Source organism: Mytilus trossulus, chromosome 8 (genome assembly GCF_036588685.1).
Source record: "Mytilus trossulus isolate FHL-02 chromosome 8, PNRI_Mtr1.1.1.hap1, whole genome shotgun sequence".
Lineage (NCBI taxonomy): Eukaryota > Metazoa > Mollusca > Bivalvia > Mytilida > Mytilidae > Mytilus > Mytilus trossulus.
The window spans coordinates 67,811,652-67,830,293 of NC_086380.1; the positions used below are offsets into that span (position 1 = coordinate 67,811,652).

Genomic DNA, 18,642 nt, shown 5'->3' on the forward strand with positions numbered 1-18,642 from the left:
TTTTTACAAACATGTTCTGTTATAGAACTACTAGGTCAAATTCATCCAAACTTTGCCAAAATTGTCATTTATTTAGAGTATTTTGTTTTAAAAAACTGTCACATTAATCCCTGATTGTCAAACAGCATTGCCAACATAGCTTTAAATGGAACATATGGGTGAATAGTTTTTTGCTTAATATATCTCTAAACTGCATTTAGATCAAATCTGACATGGGGTTTAAAAAGTTCATCAGGTTAAGATATACCAGCCCCGACATTTTCAGACGATCGGACAATGCGTTTAGAACGATATGGCTGTTCTGAAGGGGTATTTTCTGGTCCAGTCTAAAATACCTTCATTTCAATTTCAATCTGCAGTCTAAATTTCAGTTCTTAATCTAGGTCCACTGTAGAAATAATCTATATGAATTATAACCAAATTGTGCACGTTTTAAAAATGCATGACATATTTGCGAAAAAAAATCAACAATCGGTCAAATAAAAACGATTTTTTTCTCTATTTCATGTTTCACTTAAGTATATTTAATCTAGATTTTCTAAAAATTTGATTGTACATTTTATTCTATTGACAGAACAATTTGTCTTTCTGCCATTTTGACAAAAAAATCATTGATTCAATGTTGGTATCTGAAATTCAGAGTGAGTAAGTACTTAATGTAGTTTCACTAAAAGAACCTATCATAAGGCAAAAAAAAACCTTCCGATATGGTTTTTGGAGAATAGATTAGTTATTTTCTTTGGAAGATATTGTGTTTTTGTCAACTTGTGACATTTGCATCTCAATGATATCCTCCTTCTACAAATTGCCTGAAACTCAACAGGCAATTTGTGGAATTTTGCTTCAAAATTTCAGTCATCTTACAAAATGACTAGGTATTTTTAGTCATTTTGTATAATGCCTGTCAAGGTTAGGCATTTTCTAAATTGCCTGAAAATTCAGTCATTTTACAAAATGCCTTAATTTAGAAAATGCCTGTAACATATATAATCAATCAAAAAGCGTTATCAAAATGCTAGTTTGACTTTTAATTTCAGAAAGTGAGGCCAGGGATGTATATATGAGTTTCTTTATTAAATAAGCTATTTTTAAACGCAATGTATATGGTGTTTAAACTTTGATATATTGAGCGAAATATCAATTTTAGCAACTATTCATTTGAATAAAAGTAAAAATGATAATAGTAACCAAAGTACGTTCATAAAATTCAAAACAGACTAGCAATGTTCCCCTTCAAATCGGGCGCCCTTCGTTTGCGCGCATTTGGGTATTAAAATATTTAACGTTTGCGCACAGCTTTTGATTACATTTGCGCGCATTCTTTTACAGGTAATCTCGGGTAAAAATACAAATAAAGAGATATCAAATTATAAATGACGATATTTTTGGGGTATTTTCATAATAGATATGACTATCAATTATTAATTTTGAAAATAGTTTGTTAATTCAAATTATATATTGTTCATATTGAATTCTAAAACCTATCTTAAACCTCGTTATAGCTTAATCAAGTTAATTAAATGGGCTATGTCAAATTTCCATACACCTTTGACTTATTAAATTGTATCCGAAAATCAAAAAAAATATTCGGCTTTATCTCCTTTTTCCTGCCTTATGCGACTTAGACTAACTGAAGGGGTACTGATACTTGTAAATAATTGAACAAATTAATAAATAAATAAGTATTTTTATCTGTATTTTACCTGAGTTTACCTGTCAAAAAAATGCGCGCAAATGTAATCAAAAGCTGACCGCAAATGTAATGGTAATGCGCGCAAACGTTATGCACCGTTCAAATCGACTGCCCATTCAAATGTAGAGTAAATAATCCAGAATGAAAATAAATGAGTCTTGATTGAGGTCGATTTCTGTTTAAAATGTGCTTGTATACACATTTAAATTTAAAGTCATAAGAAACGAGTGACCGGTGAAAAATAATGTTCTTTCAATTCTTGAACCAATGCATACAAACATCATTAACTTAGTCTTCTGTGCACGAATTTATCATTTTTTTCGCATAAATTTCGTATAATCGTCAATTTTTTTTTCAATCGGTCAGTGTTGTTGTGAAAATATGGCAGGTAATTAAAGTTCGTGTTTTGAAGCCGAAGTTTAACGATTGTCACCTGTAACAATCAACAAAAAATCAACAAAAAAGCACGGAAATTGATCACGTGTTTAACATGTAAATTCAGATATTTATTTCTATTCCGTTATATTTGGAATTTCCCTATTCTATTTCTATCTTTAGACTTGTGGTACAAGTTTGGCTAGTATGTAAATCAGAAGTGGTCTGATGTTACTGTTGTTTTCTGCACGAATATTTCGAGGGCGGTAGTACGGGTGGGGTTTTATAGGCATATATAAGTCCTGATTACGTTTGATTATTATCGATGTGCTCGAGTAACTTTGATAGACGAAGTTAACGTTAAGCTCTGCATAATATGTCCGAGGAAGGCTCCGACCATGATGAACGCCGTGCTACTACTCAACATGCTGAAAATAGTAACGAAACAGAGTTAAGTACGGACGGGGCTATTTCGCTTTTTACGTCAGCTTTAAACAATGCTTTAGAGAAGCAAAAACATTCCTTGATTAATCATTTCGAAGCTCGTTTAGGAAAAAGTGTTAAAGCAACCGGTGTCGATCAACCAGAATTTGTTTTCCATAGTGAGGGAATTAAAGTGCAATATTCGTTTAATACCGAGCGTCTGGAGAGGCTTGCTGTCGTTGAAAGTTGTATAAAGCTTGGAAACGCTTCCGAAGTTAGTGAAATCATTTCCCAGAAAAAGGAAATCATCCGTAAGCGTAACAAAATTCTAAAGATAGCCGACAAGCATGGATGGGACACGGTTAAAGAATACTTGGATAGTCCGTTGGCCGACAATAAAGAAGATGCTAGTGATTTGCGTGCTGCTATTCCCAGGGCTTCTCGTAAAAGAAGTTCCAAGCCGTACAGTAAACCAGAATCTTCCAATAGTGATTCCAGAAAAGGAGAATTCAATTCTAGGAGTTTTTTTCGTGGCCTTGGCCAAGTCAGTGATACCGAGTTCTCCAAAGCAGGCAAGTCAGAAAGTTACAAGTGTTTCTATTGTAACCAGCCCGGGCACTTTGCAAGGAACTGCCCCGAAAAAAGGATTCCTACAGCGACAGTTGGTGCAACAAAGTTCCAGGAACAGAACACAGGAAAGACCCAGTAACAAAACAGATACAGACATAGATGAAGTTGAGTATTGTTTTCAATTTGTTAACAAGTATGAGAAAAAATCTGGTCAAAATCTTATAAATGTGAAAGGAAATTTAAGAAAACATGCATTGTTTTGGAAAAATGTACTTAACGCTAATGATTTTATTATGAATGTTATTAATTTTGGTTATAGAATTCCTTTTCTGAGTGAACCACCGGCTATTTTTCTAAGTAATAATAGATCCGCGTTAAAACACTCAGAATTTGTAGAAAATTCTATTGAAGAACTTTTAACTAAAGAATGTATAAAAGAAGTAAATCGACCATTTGTCGTTAATCCACTTACTGTGTCGGTAAATAGTACGGGTAAAGAAAGATTAGTCTTAGATTTGAGACATGTTAATAAATTTGTCGAGAAACAAAAAGTTAAATTTGAAGGGGTTAAAGAAGCTATGACATTTGTAAATTTTAGCGATTTTGGATTTAAATTTGATTTAAAGTCTGGTTATCACCATATAGAAATTCACCCTGATCATCAAAAATATTTAGGATTTTCTTGGCAATATGGCGATACAGTGCGTTATTTTACTTTTTCGGTTTTGCCTTTTGGACTTTCATCAGCTGGTCATATATTTACCAAGACAGTACGTGTGTTAGTTAAATACTGGAGATCTTTAGGATTTCCCATGGTGGTTTATTTAGATGATGGTATGGGTACAGCAGAAAATTTTGATACATGTTTTGAATTATCGAAAACAGTAAAAAATGATTTACTGCTTTCCGGTTTTATTGCTAATACAGAAAAGAGTGTCTGGGAACCAGTACAAAATATTGATTGGTTAGGTTTTGTTTGGAACTTTAAAGATTGTACTTTAGAAATATCGTTTAAAAAATTATTTGCTTTAAAGCTGGTAATATCGAGCGTAGTAGATGGCAAAACTATTTTGACTTATAGATGTATTGCTAAAATATGTGGAAAAATCATTTCTATGATTCCTGCTCTTGGTAACGTTTGTCAAATGATGACGAAGCATATGCATATGTTAGTCTGTTGTAGATCTGCATGGGACGATGACATCCCTATAAATGACAACATTTTGAAGGAACTAAAATTTTGGTATTTTGAATGCGAGTCATTATCTTTCCAACGCATTGTACCTATAAATAGAATACCACAGCGTGTAATTTTCACTGACGCTAGTCAGTATGCCGGAGCAGGGTTTATAATGAATGATAACAAAATTGTACATTTTATGTTTGATGGTCATGAAAGAAGCAAAAGTTCTACATGGAGAGAATTGAAAACTGTAGAAAAGAATATTTCTTCTTTTAAATCTGATTTAACAGGAAAATTTGTTAAACTTTATACAGATAACCAAAATGTAGTACATATTGTTAAAAAGGGTAGCATGAAAGTAGAATTACAAGACATTGCTTTAAGCTTATTTCATATTTGTTTGTCACATAATATTTTCTTGGATGTTGAATGGATACCTAGAGATAAAAATACTTATGCAGATTATCGGAGCAAAATTTTTGATTATGACGATTGGGGTGTTTCCTATCAAATTTTTATATATTTTGATAAATTATGGGGACCATTCACATGCGATCGTTTTGCAGATTCGAAAAACAAAAAAGTAGACTATTTTAACTCTAGATATTATTCACCGGATACTTCCGGGGTTGATGCTTTCGCATATGATTGGTCTGCTCATAATAACTGGTTAGTTCCACCAGTTTGTTTAGTTAGCAAGTGTTTAAATCACATGCGATTATGTAAAGCTAAAGGCACTTTAGTTGTACCTAAATGGCCATCAGCGTTATTTTGGCCTATCTTAGTGAATAGGTTTTCAGACAGATTTAAATCTTTTGTTATAGACTTTAGAGAGTATGTAAAACCTATGAACTTTTTTACAAAAGGTTCACAAGAAAAGAGTATATTTGCACAGAGACCTTTTACCAGTAATGTATATGTTTTGTTGTTGGATTTCTCGAAGTATTGAGATTTATACATTGAATGTTGTATACAGACTGTAGTTGATTTAAACAGAGAGCAGAATAAAAAAGGAAAAAACCAATTTTCCTCTTTTTTCACTCTAATTTCTGACAAGTGCAATTAGAGGCCAAAATAAGACCAGAACGTAATAAATTTATTCTATAACCCATGTATTTAAGAAAAAATCATGAAAAACAAAGACAATTATGTTTTATTAGTATTTATTTGATACATTTCAAAATAAATTTATACTGAATTCTACACTTTACTGTCCATTTTCATTCAACTCTCCGTAAATGATGCAACTTAGAATAAATTTATTCTAAATGCATGGTGCTTTCTGTATATAATCATTTATAAAATAAATTTATTATAAAGAGCCTTGATATCTATTATCAGTTCGAGAAAATCATAGAATAAATTTATTCTACATTTAATGTAATTAATGATTATAACAATATTTAAAATAAATTTATTTTGAAAGTCCAGTAATCTGTATGCTGAGGCTGTGATACAGAATAAATGTATTCTACATTTAATGTCATTTATGATTATAATAATATATAAAATAAATTTATTTTGAAAGTAAAGTAATCTGTATGGTGAGGTTGAGACACAGAATAAATTTATTCTATGTTCAATGTGATTTTTGTCTTGTATAATAATATATAAAATAAATTTATTCTGAAAGTACAGTTATCATATTAAGGAGGCGACACAGAATAAATTTATTCTACATTCAATGTGGATTAAAAGTATTATGATATATAAAATAAATCTATTTTGATAGTACTGTAGTTGTGTTAACTTAAAAGGTTGAGACACAGAATAAATTTATTCTGGTTATAAAAATATGTAAAATTTGTTTAGGAAAAAATACACTGATCTGTATGAATACATTAGGCTACATAGAATAATTTTATTTTAAACCAGCAGTATTTTTTATAATATTTGATATGTTCACATAATAAATTTACCTTGACAATACATTTAGGTCATAAAAAATGTGTTCCTATATAATTTTCTATCTTTCATGTCTATTTAATGACATATAACATTCATAAAAATGTATTTTATTTGAAGTTGCGATCTGACTATTTTTGTTATATGGGACTGAATAGAAAAACTGTGCAGCAATTTAAAAAAAAATATCAACATATAAATGTAAAATAAACAGATAAGAAATAGTAAAAGTTCAACAGGTTTTTCTAAAATTGAAAATAAATCTGTTTTTTTAAACATGTCTTTCTCTGTAGATGAACGTGCTATGAGTTGTTCTTTTTCTTGCTTCTGGATAGGCCTGATCTGAAAGAAGTAACGACAAATTCAAAACAATTTCAAACATTTTTAGTTATCATACCAAAATTTATTATATTTGATGAAGAAACTGTCTGTCTTTCTTTTATTTATGGTGTCTATTTTGTTTATATAATATTATTCACTCTTTTAATTGTCATTAATAACAGTCTTGCTCAGTGTTGAAGTCCGTACTTTGACCTTTGATGATTTACTTTTATAAATTGTGACTTGGATGGAGAGTTGTCTCATTGGCACCCATACCACATCTTCTTATATATATATATATATTGCCTCTGGATACAGCAAGATAAAGATGGCTATGCTATGCACTTGAACTAACCCGAATAATTCAGTTATATTCCGCTGATCTACGAAGGCTACATTAACCTCGTGTTGGAGAAAATCGGACACAGAAAGGGCTTGAATTATTCGAGCTACACTTGAACAGCAGTTGTTGAATTTTTATACAATAAAGGGATTAACGTACAGTAACACATTAAACTTCTACAATTTAAAAGTCAACACTCTATCAAATTAAAAACTCATTATTACATACCTAATCTCCATCTTCAGAAACACTGTATAAGTCAGGACTGAATAACAATCTAATCTTTTTTGCTGGTGTTGCATATAAAATTTTTCTCACTCTACAAGAAAAAAGTAAAATCACAAAAATACTGAACTCAGAGGAAAATCAATTTGGAAAGTCCATAATCACATGGCAAAATCAAAAAACAAAACGCATCAAAAACGAATGGACAAGAACTGTCATATTTGAAGTTAAAATGCAGGAACACTTACTCTGTTATTAATTTTCTTCAGGCATATTTCTTTATTTTTTTATCAGGATTGGCATGAATCGTTCCCAACTTCCTGAATATGCATGTAATATTTGCCACTGGACATTCAGCCAGTCATGAGCAATCAATCAATCAATCAATCATAGAGTCTTAAAACAGATGAATGGTTCATGCCTAGGAGACAGCGAACTGAAGACACACATTACAATTAAAAAACAGGGTTCATTTAAGTTTTAAACAACACACAGGACTTGTGTTGACAATACTTTTACCTACCCCATTCAACATACCAGAAAACAAGTAAGACATGTTTCAAAAAGAACAGCAGCTTCCTCAGGCAAAAGTATGAGTAATGTACCCAACACATTCCCCCATTCAACAAAATATCCATTTTCCTGTCAAAATGTTAAAGATGCTCCTTCGGCACTCTGATACAAAAATATATTGAAATTTAGGTACATGTACTTTTGTCAACATTTTACACATTTTATTACCCAAATATGAGTGCAAATGTCTCGCCTTTTTCTTACTTATCATTCAAATCATGTTGAAAGTCTTTAGTATGGAGGTTTTACTACAAACATCACGTATACTTAACATTAGCAATGCACAACTACAATGTATGATTGTTGTCATGAATACTATTAAACGAGAAGACCTCATTTTGTGTGTCGCTTCTCTTCCTTCCACCACGATAAATTATTCATCATGCCTCGACCAAAAACCTTAACCTGCAGTGGGACAGACGGAAGGACGAACAAACGAACGCACGCACAGATTCGCAGACTAGAAAACACAATGCCAAAAGATGGGGCATAAAACTTATTGTTGAAATTGAAAGTAGTGAGTTGGCAAAAAGAAAGTAGGGTAGGGATAAGAGGGAATCAGGACTTTTTCGGAACCTCGGGATTTTGGGATTGACCCTTATGGGATCCGGAAATATATTTTTCGATTTCGGGATATGAATTTCTTTAAATTCTGCATCTCGGGATTTCGTGTTTTTAAGCCTAAAATTAGCTTTAGTCGGTCAGTCCAAGGAGGTTATATCTAATATAACCTCCTTGGTCAGTCATATATACAAGATTCATATCCTACCATTGGCATGTTAATAATGCCCTCATAAGAAAAAGCACTAATGGATTGTCCTAGAAGCATACTTTATTAGACTTATATGGTCTATATATAAGCAGTTACAATTAATACATGTTTGGAGCGGTGCAAATTTTACCAAAAGATGCATTGTAGCAAAGGAGAAGAGTAATTCTGGTCTGAGACCAGAGACACAAAAAATATTGAATTTAACAGAAAGGAAACAAATATCAGACTTTGAAAAAAGGGAGAGGGCTTTTAATACTTTTATGAAATTCTCCATACATAATATCTTTTTAATACAAAAAATCATCCCAGTTCACAAGCTGTATATGACCGCGATTTTGTGGGTGTGTTCTGGTGTTGCTAATAGTTCCTGAGAATCAGATCTTAATACAACATCTTATCGTCAAACAATTAGGTTAAGGTCATGTTACCCCGACAAATAGACATGACACCACAGTTGTCATGGTTGTTCCATACACTACATGTTATTGACCTATTGCTTATAATGCCCGAAAAATTGACCCAACCACACAACTAAAAATTGTCCAATGAACCATAAAAATGAGGTCGAAGTCAATTGAGACCTGTCAGACGGACATTTCCAGCTGACAATGATTCCATACATGATACACATTATATTGGTACCCTACTGCTTAAGGCATCTGAGAAATAGACCAAACCACAACACCATACATAGGCCAATGAACTATGAAATTGAGGCCAAGGTCAGACGGAACCTATCGGGTGGATATGTACAGCTTACAATCATTTCAATAATCAATACAGCAAATATAGATGACTGACTAGTTATAGTATCTAGATACAGTCTTGCTTAAGGAACTTTATCTTTGATAAATGATCCATGGAATAAGGTCCAGGTCAGGTTCACCCTACATGTACCTAGCTGACGAACATGTAAATGTTGCTAGGAACCCATATACCAAACATAGTTATCATATTACTCATAATAAGTGAGTTTTTTATTTAACAAAACAAAATGTATCAAGCAGTTACTGAACCATGAAAATGAGGTTGCCGGGACATTGATATATGACAGACGGAAATTTCGTAACATATCGTATGAAACATTTAGATTGTCTAACCTATGAAATATAATGCTTCAAACAAAGAGTGTACACCATCGTCGCCGGTGCCGCTGGGTTGCAATACCTACTATGTCTCGCATACAGGCGTCGGAGAAAGAAAAAAACATCACTGCACAACAGACATGAACGTTTCATAAAAACCTCTGAAGAAAGAGATACCTTTCTGAGAAAATTTATTTTTTCCAAATAGGACCCATTAATTTGTATTCATGCTTGACTATATTTCTTCCAGAGTTTAATCGTTAGTACACATGATATATATCATGTGTATGCTACACTTTTACCATTATATAATATTTATGAAAAATTCACTGTTGTCTAAGTGTGTACATTTCCCTCGAGATACAATGTATATTATTTACCATTTAAAATTCCTTAATTTTGCAGTCAGAATTAATACATTTTTTTTTTAAATTATTCGAAAATGCCTGCCCATAACAAGTATAAATTTGATGACCATTCAGGCATTCATTTGAGAAGAAAGATTCGACTGAGGTGTGTCTTTTCAAAGAGGTTCTTTTAGTTCAAAAAGGACATCGGTGGTCTACTAAAATAGTGCATAGTTAAGAAAATTTGTCAACAGAAGGCATGAAAGGCTTATAAGGTTTGGATCCATTAAAACGTTTAATCCCGCTGCAAATGTTTGCACCTGTCCTAAGTCAGGAATCTGATGTACAGTAGTTGTCGTTTGTTTATGTAAAATATACGTGTTTCTCATTTTGTTTATATAGATTAGACCGTTGGTTTTCCCGTTTGAATGGTTTTACACTAGTAATTTTGGGGCCCTTAATAGCTTGTTGTTCGGTGTGAGCCAAGGCTCCGTGTTGAAGGCCGTACTTTAACCTATAATGGTTTACTTTTTAAATTGTTATTTGGATGGAGAGTTGTCTCATTGGCACTCACACCACATCTTCCTATATCTATTATAATATCTATGTTAATATTTATAAAGACATAAACTAGATACTTACAGACTTTTGTTGTCTATCCTGATATGTTCCTGGTGCCGTTTCAACCACGACAAATACAATACACAAATGGAAATTGAATCGTCGCTCCTAATCTTTGAATATCTTTCCTCCATGTACTAAATCGAATAATTCAGAGCCCCTATCCACTACTTTTCTCGATGAAATGGTTAATGGAGTGATCGGAGTGATCGTAATATAACGAATGGATTATTCGGGTTATCCATGTACTGACAAATATATTAAGATACACGCTGTGGATTTATTATGTAATTTCCGTCGTTTGTTTGTCATTATCTATCGTGCGAAATTTTACATTCGAATGTTTATAATTTATTAGGGTTTATATGATCACGATGGCCACAGTATGTGGTCATTAAAATATGATATGGATAATTAGCATATGATAACAGATCTTGTTCGAAGAAACTTTAGAATCGTAAGATTTTATATTACAATTCTCTTTTTCGTTCAGTTAGGTTAGAATATCTCATAATAACCTCCTTGTTAAAATTAAAAATCATTTACATTATTAAAAAAAATCGAAGTTTGGAATTTACCAATATTTTTTTTTTGTAAAGGAACATTTTTTCCATAGAAAAACAAAAGAATATTGGGTATCAATCCGTGACAGAAAATGAATATATAACCACATTAAAAAAAAACACATTAAAAAATTAAGCAAAGGAACAGCGCTGTAATTGCTGAAAGTCACATTAAACCTTCAACGTGGAACGAAAAGTATCTCACAACACTGCACGTGTAAGACGACCACTAGCAACAGCCAGAGCGAAATAGTTTGCCCAAAAAATTGAACAGACTTCGTAAGATGTTACACCAACCATTTTGGGCGCGTTCAAAAAGGAAAGAAGTACGTATTTAAAAAAATTAGTAGTTCTTACGTATTTAAATCAAACTATATTATATGCAGAATAATTTTTGGTAAGTTATATAAATACATGTATCAAATGAAAGGGTAAGAACTGCTGAACCTTGCAGAACACACACATTTGACGGATGAATACAAATGAAACAAATAGTTATGAATTAGTTCTATAAAATAGAGGGCGTACATTGCCTGTTACTCATATATAAAGTACCTTGTTTGGTGTATCCAAAGTTATGATATCACTAGTACAGTCTGATGTGTAAAAAATGGTATACTTATCCCCCATATATATATTTGCATGCTGGTTTTTTTGTGTTGACGTCCGGAATATAACACTGTTGACTTAGCTTCTTGTTCCAGCTTTCCGTTAAAAACAATGTTTTTTCCATGATATTACATGTAACATTGCTTTTGTCAAACAAATAATGAAGGTTAAGAAAACATTCGTTTATAAGTAATGAAAGCATTTGAATACTGGTACGATTGAAGTTAGAATAACACGTCTTACAAAGTTATTTGTATCTGCTGAAAAATGCGTCAAAACATCTGACTCAGTTTGTCTAGTACAAAACGTGTTAATAACATAAATCATGTTGTTATGCTGTGTGTATGTATGTTGTAATAGTTACCACTGGACATCAGACATCGTTTTATCGTCATCCTCATCATTCTTTATATAAATAATGACGCGAATATCTTATGATAAAAAGGGACATAAAAAAGTGGTTGAAACTTTGCTCCATCATGGATATCAATCTAAATAAATGCAATTCTCTAATTTTGTTATCCTCTTATAAAATGTAAGCACTATCATGTTTCTGGAATGATTTATCCGGGTTATTGTTTCATATGTAAATTATAAAATAATAAATGGCGAATTAAGTAAAAAAAATTATATAAACTACAAAAGTACCAAAGCACTTACTTTAAAGTTGCTTAAACCCGCTGGGATTTCAAGAGAGCTTTTTACACAAGACAAAGTCAATAAAGACATTCCATTACGAACCTTTATCTACTGTATTTATTGTTATTTTGTTCAAGTCCTGAATATGCACATAATTTTAGCCACAACATGTTCAGCAAACTTAAAAATCGTCTTTTTTTTTTTTTATCTGAAAACTGTCATAGGGTGAAACTTGCACATTTATTTCTTATCTAAGATCGGTATTTAATTGCCTAGATTGATTTGCTTTGGCCTAGCGTGTTAAGTATTTGTAGATTTATTGTTTTCGTAAACTTTAGCAGACTGTCTGATTGACCGTTAACTTTAATGTATGATGCAGCTGTGTTTGAACTGTAATCATTTCTAATTAGAGCCGTACAATTTATGTTCCTGTTTGTTTATATTCTGTTCCAATACTTCCGATACTATTCTTTCTATTTTTTGTTCATTATTCTCTATTCTGTAAACCCCCATCAACAGCCTCAGGTATAGATGAAGTGTCATATACATGTGGCCTGGTCTAGTAATGTCAGCAGTGTGATCTGCACATATATCATTTTGTAGAAAAAGATGAACGGGTGGCGTTATACATTGTTTTGATGTAAGATATGCTACATCTTTTCTATAAAATCGATTGATTGACAGATTGGTGGTTGCAGAACGTGCAGTGTCAAATAGTTCATGCATACATGCACGGAACGAAAAGCTATTTTAAAACAATACATACCATGGGGAATACCTGTAATAAAGGGTATACCAGGATCTCGAGACCAGGATGAAGTTCGGTAAACTTTTTATACGGGTTTTACATTTTTTTCTATTTTGGCGGATGAAGACAATTCTATTCCCAAGTCACCCTTAAGTGTCCATAAAATCAGCAGCACCCATACATATATACCTTCTTTCCAATCTTTTAAAACAAATAAAAGAAAGGATAAGACAAAATGATACACATTCTCAAACGACTATTTTATCGGTAATAATACTTGAGGGTCTTGTTGGAGTTGACAGAATATCAAATAACGCGATTGGGAAACGCAGAATAAAGGACAAAAAATATAGCATATACAAAAAAAATATAAAGAATAGAAAATAAAAGATGATCAAATAGAGAATAATGAGCAAAATTATAATATTAGAATAGAAAAAATGTTTTAAAAATTAAAGAATACAAAATCGATGGACCATCCATCCAGACCATTATAATTTGTAGTTGTCCATTTTTAACATATTATTTTATTTGAAAGATATAAAATGACAATACATTAATAACCTCTATGAAATGACACAGATTCAAATAATTTGCAACCTTCGATTTGTTTAATGTTAGCAAACAAGTGCCGCATATCTATCAGAAGTTGTAAAATAATTATTACTAATTACAACAAACGCGCCTTAAAAGCCTTATCAATTTTATGTAATGCACGCGTACGTTGACTGTAAGCACCCTAGTGTTACCACATGCCGAGAAGTCTTCAAATGGAAACACAAGATAATTAATGACAAGACGTAGGACACTTAAACTGGACCCCTGTTGTGTTCACTTATCGCTACACTGACGGTGCGAAGCTATAGATGGAACGGCGGACCAGTTTATATGACACTGATCTGTAATTTTGTATATTATGATCACTTGGTATGTGCAACGAAGATGACAGACAGTGGACATCAACAGGAGGAAAGACAAGTTAAACATAGACGGGATAGTTTTCCAGTTTCGTTTATGAAACATTCATCACAGTTCAAGAAATTGGAGGTTAGTTTTGCTCAGTTTACTAGAGGTGGGGTGAGGGGTGGGGGTAAATGATACTAGGGTCCCGTCATGGATACCCGACATATATGCTCAATGCATACTAGACAATATAAACAAGTACAATTTGGATTAAAACATTTATGGAACTCCAAAACTGATTATGATAACGATAATCATATCATTAAAGAAAGAGGTGTATCATGGAGCAAAGCTTAATGCTTTAACTAAATTTGACTATATTACTCTGACAATTTGTTTTATCACAAAGATAAATTTATATACTACAAGTGTGGACACAGATCAGTGTGGATAGTATGTTTGGGTTTTTGACAGTGTTTTGTATGACAAAAGAAATTCTTTGTTATCTCCATTGGTTTCTATATTATTAAGTATGTTGTATAATATGACAACTAACCTGAGCATTAGCAGAGTTGTTTATTTTATATTTAGTTTTTTTTATTTTCAAGACGGGCATAAAAGAGCTCGAGACACTAATTGCATCAGTTTAATACCAAATGATTATGTCAGATAGAGTATGTTCCACATTCTTGATTTTGGATACATTTTGAAGCTAGTAGAAGAGGAACACATAACAAGTTAATTTTTTCATGATGTGTTTTTTTTTTATATTGGAGATGGTATCTGAAAACATGCGAACATAAGTTTGAACGTAAAATTATTAGATAAATATTATTTATTATCTTAAGTTTAATTATTATGATATTAATAATGTTTCTAATTGGTAATCTCATTATTATTTCCTACTGGTGAAAGTTGAAGTAATCTTTAAACATTGAAAAAATTAAAAACTTTCTTTACGCTTAGTCTTAGAACAGCTGTTTGGACACACTAGCTATGGAATTGTTGCATAGAAAGATGGAAAATGTACCTATTATTTTAGCAAAAAGTGAAAGATACCCATGGGCGGAACCAATCATTTTTAAAAGAGGGTTCTAAACATTTGTTCCAATTTAAAACCAATGATCGTAAAAAAAAAAGGTGTTCAAAGCACAGAACCCTAACTGGATCCGCCACTGAATCCAAAGGATATTTATACTCATAAGTCTATGAAAAAAATAACACACCATTGCGAAAAACGAATAAACGAGCAAGAGATTATTTTATGTAAAAAAAACAGTTTTGAACATTTTCATAAGTACCTAAAGAACTGTACTCACACTCTTATGGAATCTGTTTGGCACACAGAATAATTGACAAAAAGTCTGCATCTTCATGGATAACATGACCATTTCAGTCAAAATATAATACGCTGTTCTTTATAAGTCACCAGACACTTCTATCAAAATGAATTTGTTTAAAGAAACACAAAAGTTTAAAAGGCAGATAAAATGGCAGAAGTTACTACAACCACAGAGAACATTAGGGACGGATATATTTTGAGGAAAATATTTAGAGGTAATTTAAAAGATTAAACTTTTAACTGGCTAGAAAGAAGTATCTCAGAATGCTGAAATTAAGAATCATAATTGTTTTTGAAAAGTGTTCTTTCTTATCTCATTGCAAAAGGTTTTGAAAGTGCTGTTTTAAATATAATTCTTATTATGACAATTGAAGTTCGGTCGGAATAGTTATTAGTGAATTAAAAGTCATTATTTTAAGAATGCGTGCAAAGAATCGGTTACTCTATGAAAAGGAATATATTATGAATTTTAGAGCGAGGGCCTGATATATGTGATGTGCAGTTGTACAATCATTTGCACATCTTATTTATACGGCGATGAGATCTGGCTGCTCCTTCAGTCCTTGTACATCTCTCTGGAACATTTGCTTACTTTACAAGTTACAGTTCGTTTTTGATAAGGTTAGTGTAAGATGTTGCAAGACTTTAACCATCCTGAGTTATGCCCATTTATAAACATAAAAATAGCTGGATGTTTCGCTTCTGTTCTGTAACTTAAGTTTGCCTCAAGCAAATGTAAAAAATCGTATATACAATGAAACGTCGCACGCTACTGGTGTTACTTTGGTGAAATCACGGACAAGACACATTCATCTTGTTAATTTTTAAACATAAACTATGATATTATAAAGTGTTGTATATCATTTTAAAGCTTTTAAACTCTTCTTTCAGATTATTGCAATTTTGTATATGTAACAGACCATTTTCATTAATTAAAACTCAATAAAACCTTTATTTTGCAATATGATTTCCTTGTCCCGCGTTACACTTTTAGTTTTGTGAAATTCTGAATACCGTATAAAAAACATATAATCTTTTTACCAAACGATATAAAAGATTGTCTAGCACAAGCAATTTATAAGTGGTTTATGACGTAATGTCGATTTTTCTCTTTTGAAAAGACGGCAATATAAGAAAAAGGGATCAAGATGATACAAATTATGTGTCCCATGCAAGAAAGGTTGTCGTAATTTTTTTTAAATTGTCCCAGAAAGGGAATTCCAGAGCAATCCCCATGTCGAAAGTAAATAATTCTTATACTAGTATTTTGTACAAAGATCACACTTTCGCATCATGCAATAATCAGGAATTTTTGAAGCAAATTCTTTTTATTCGAGTTGATTAACAATGTCCGACATTTTGTCCCCTTCAAACCAAATTAAAGATAGGGTTACGTTTTCTGTGTTTTCATGATGTTTATTTAATACAGTGTCATTCGCTACATAATTTTTTTTATAATGGATAAAAGTACCCAATTTTATCTCTATTTTGATATCAAATTCCCATAAATTAAATCTAAGATACCAGATATCAGATAAAACTAAAATGTCCGACACATTGTCCCCACATACAATTTTGACGTTATTTTATAAAATATGCTTATAACGTTCCGTCTAATTGTCATGATTGCGGTTTTCACAGACGATTTGGAATACGGCTACTTTATTTTGTTGCTTAATAAGAAAACTTTAAAATTAATGTTTTATTTTGAAGCTCTTCCGATTCACAAAGAAGGGGTGGGAAGAGAGCTTGATTTCCTCGCGGAACTGAAGTGTTTTCCAGACTATAATAGTCGGATCCGCTATAATACAAATTGATAGAAAAAAAAAACAGCTATAATAATTGTTCTCGCTAATTCCTTTGCATATATTTGTGCAGAAATGCCATGCTAGATATGCCGTAGTCCTTTTGCCTTGACATTCTGGAGTGCAAAAAATAATGCATTTGCAGTGCATAGTTTATCCATAAAAAAAATCGATTGCCCTTATAATTGAAATGTATATAATTAAATGGTTTCAATTCAAGTTACTTTTTTATTTTTAATAAAACTAAAGCTTAACATATTTTATCTAAGAAAAAAAATCCTTTCTTAGGGAATAATTCAATCCTTTAAAATTTATTGTAAAAAGCCATCTGAACAACATGCATTCCAACGTTTTTATTTTGTCTTACGTCTTTGAGTGTGTAACGTTAGGTGACACCAGTATCGTGCGACGTTTCACTGCATATTACCATAAAACACAGATCAAGATTAAAATAGAGTGGCCTAACTTCTACCGTTCTTGAGTTAAGGCCATTTATAAACATACAAAATGCTGAATTTTTCGTTTCTGTCCATTAACTTTTAATTAGTTTGCCTCAACCGAATGTTAAAATCACAAAACAGTCTTAATTACTTGAATCCTGTACATGTATCTCAATGTGGAAGTTGACACGTGCATATTTACGAGCAGGATCATTTGTAGCCCATAGACACATTTTCCATTTTGTTTTGTATGAACTGCATTTTTTTATTTGATCTTTCAGATAGCTTTGGTTGAACGGAATAATGGAAACATGTATTTGGGAATTTAACATTTACAAAGATGATTGTTCGAAAAGTTCAGAAGAGTTTGAAGATGAATAATTCCAACTACAGATCTGTATGTCACTAAAAGATCAGATTACTTAACGATTAGTACCAGCTGAATTATAACGAAGCTTCAAGTTGTCTCTCGTGTGAAAAGAAAACAACCCCAAATTATTCTAACAGATGACCAGTGACAAAACATTGAACAAAAATGTTCAGGATTATATTATAAGCAAACAAAAACGACTTAGATGTATTTTTGAACTGTTTGTATGCCATCACATGATAACAAAAGAAGGTTTCCTGGTTAATGGACAATTACAAGGTTAAATTCGGATTTCCATCGTACACTGTTTTTACAGTATGTATAAAGAAATGCTGTGGGGATTGGCTGTCAATTTATTTTTTGAAGTTACTATGATTAAGGAATATTGATGTTAGCCGTGATTATGTATGTCATTTTCTATTTTAAGACTTTTATATTGTTTGTAAATGGGTAGTGATGGTTGCAAATTCAATAGGTCATTTAAATTGAGATTATGACCATTATGATATCTTAAAGGATTTTTTTTAAAAAGAGGGGGTAGGTGAAAAGATTATTTTTGAGGGGGGGGGGGGGTAATTTTCACTCATTACAGATTTCAGAAATTGAAAATGAAATTTGAAAAATCATTTTGCCAAAAAAAAGAGGGGCAAGGGTATATTTTTTCTGGAGTGAGGGTTCAAATAGCAACAGCATAGTGTTCTGCACAAATGCATAAAAAAGAGGTAAATTTATTTATTTTAATTTTTTTTTTGGGGGGGGGGGGCAATTCGCAACAGCATAGTGTTTT

General features: G+C 31.9%; 1 protein-coding gene and 1 long non-coding RNA gene across 2 annotated transcripts in view; one reads left to right on the top strand and one right to left on the bottom strand.

Moving 5' to 3' along the window:
- LOC134681307 (noelin-like) overlaps nucleotides 1-18,642 on the top strand; it is a 31,525-nt gene that overhangs the window by 1,470 nt on the left and 11,413 nt on the right. The gene's annotated exons all lie outside the window — the stretch shown is intronic.
- Nucleotides 5,391-7,127, bottom strand: LOC134681308 (uncharacterized). The gene is made up of 2 exons (XR_010100604.1): nucleotides 7,042-7,127; nucleotides 5,391-6,491 (listed from the first exon to the last, which is right to left on the bottom strand). It is a non-coding gene; the product is annotated as an uncharacterized LOC134681308 (long non-coding RNA).